Source organism: Oryza glaberrima, chromosome 10 (assembly GCF_000147395.1).
Source record: "Oryza glaberrima chromosome 10, OglaRS2, whole genome shotgun sequence".
NCBI lineage: Eukaryota > Viridiplantae > Streptophyta > Magnoliopsida > Poales > Poaceae > Oryza > Oryza glaberrima.
In genome coordinates this window covers 6735330-6737568 of record NC_068335.1, presented here as the reverse complement: position 1 = coordinate 6737568, position 2239 = coordinate 6735330, and the positions used below count along the sequence as shown (strand labels likewise).

Sequence of the window (2239 nt, the reverse complement as noted above, 5' to 3'; positions counted from 1 at the left end):
CTCACATTATCCCAAGTCATACAAAATTTCTAGTTGAGCAACAATTATCTCGTGCAAGTCTCCATACTACATGCCTATTTCAATATGATATGATTACTTGTTTTCTAGATTTCTCCATACTATATATATGCCCATTCTAATATGATACCATTTGCTAAATAGCGTTAATAGGTCAGGAAGTTTAAATACTTTTTTTTATTCCGATGCATTGAGGCGTCTATAATGAATTTATTAATTTCAATATATGCCAGCTTGTTGTTCAGAACACCTTCAAAGAATAAGCCAGCGTATCTTCTTGAGTTAATGGATTATGAAGTTGGCCTCTACACCATAAGGATGTACCCATTATACGAGGGTCTACTGTAACTGTACGATGTTTTGGAAAGAAAAAAAAATAAATATCTTACATTATGAATCAGAGGGAATATGTACACATCCATCTTGTGATTCATGTTATCTCTGTTAGGAATAGAGATATATCCGGAAGGAGTTTGTATGTGATGCTGCATGCGATCATGCATGTAATCAGGAGATATTCGGTTGAGATAAAACCGAAACCTGCTATATTTGTGTAAGCCGCGTTGGAGGCTGTTTCCAACCAAATCAATATATACGTGCGGCCTCGACAAGAGGTGATAACGCTTCCCAAAACCTTTTATGGTATCAGAGCATCTAAAATCGCCGTGATCAGATCGCATCTGCCATGGCGAGTTCCTCCAACAGCGCCGGCAATCCTTTCTCCGGTCAAGCCGTTCCTGAGAAGTTGACCAGGAGGAACTTCCTTCTATGGAAGGGACAAATCCTCCCTGTGATTCGCGGCGCGCGTATGGAAGGGTATCTCACAGGCGCAACACAAGCTACGCCGGCTGTGATTGACGCCAAAGAAGGAGAAGCTACTGTCAAGGCTGCAAATCCGGCGTTTGAAACCTGGATTGTGGCAGACTAGCAGGTGTTGGGGTTCCTCCTCTCCACCCTATCCAAGGAAATCCTCACGCAGGTTATTCACTTGGAAACTGCAGCTCAAGTATGGAAGGCCATCACCGAGATGTTGTCTTCCCATTCACGCGCGCAGTCCCTGAACACGCGCTTGGCACTGGCGATGACCCAGAAGGGTGATCTTAGCGTCTCGGACTACATCAGCAAGATGAAGGTCCTTGCCGACGAGATGACATCTGCCAGCAAGCCACTCAATGACGAGGAGTTGATGTCCTACATCCTTGCCGGTCTCGACGACGATTGGGAACCGGTTGTCTCCTCTCTTATTGGGAGACCGGATGTCGTCTCCTTCCACGAGCTTTACTCTCAACTCCTCAGCTTCGAGTCAAGGTAAAAGCTGCGGCATACGGCGGCGCACCAGTCCTCCGTCAACAGCGCCAAGCGCGGTGGAAGGGGCGGCTTCATCCCCTTCAATCGCGACGGGCGTAGCGGTGGCAATGGAGGGCGCGGCGGCAACAATAATGGAGGGCGTGGTGGTGGTCGCGGCAAACCGCGTCCAATCTGCCAGCTCTGTGGAAAAATAGGGCACGTCGTCGCCGATTGTTGGTATAGGTACGATGAGAATTTTGTTCCTGAAAATAAAATGGCTGCTGCAGCTTCATATGGCGTGGATACAAATTGGTATGTGGATACCGGAGCTACGGATCACATTACTGGAGAGTTAGACAAGTTAACAACTCGGGAGAAGTATAACGGGAAGGACCAAATATACACAGCAAGTGGTGCAGGTATGGACATTAAACATATTGGCCATTCCGTTATTCATACCCCTACGCGCAATTTATATCTTAAGAATGTTTTGCATGTCCCTAAGACCAAGAAAAATCTTCTTTCTGCACATCGTTTAGCCCTTGATAATCATGCTTTTGTTGAAGTTCACTCTCGCTTCTTTGCCATCAAGGATCAGGTCACGAGGAATCTTCTTCTTAGAGGGCCTTGCCGCAACGTTCTCTATCCCATACCACCATCGTCGTCATCTTCGTCCAAGCAAGTTTTTGGAGTCATCAAACCCACTATTTCTAGGTGGCATAGTCGTTTGGGTCATCCATCTTTGTCTATCGTTCAAAAGGTTGTGAACAATAATAATCTCCCATGTTTAGGAGATCTTAATGAGTTAGGTGTGTGTGATGCTTGTCAAAAGGGAAAGAGTCATCAACTTCCCTATCCTAAGGGTGTGTTTGAGGAGAAGGGGATTGAGGAGATTGGGAAGATACGCAAAACGAGGTGAGCTATTAGCTCATGT

The 2239-nt window shown here is 45.9% G+C and overlaps 1 non-coding gene across 1 annotated transcript; it reads left to right on the top strand.

The window, feature by feature from the left end:
- Positions 1-1183: 1183 nt before the first annotated feature.
- LOC127753598 (small nucleolar RNA Z247) lies at positions 1184-1322 on the top strand. The gene has a single exon (XR_008012653.1). It is a non-coding gene; the product is annotated as a small nucleolar RNA Z247 (small nucleolar RNA).
- Positions 1323-2239: the final 917 nt, after the last annotated feature.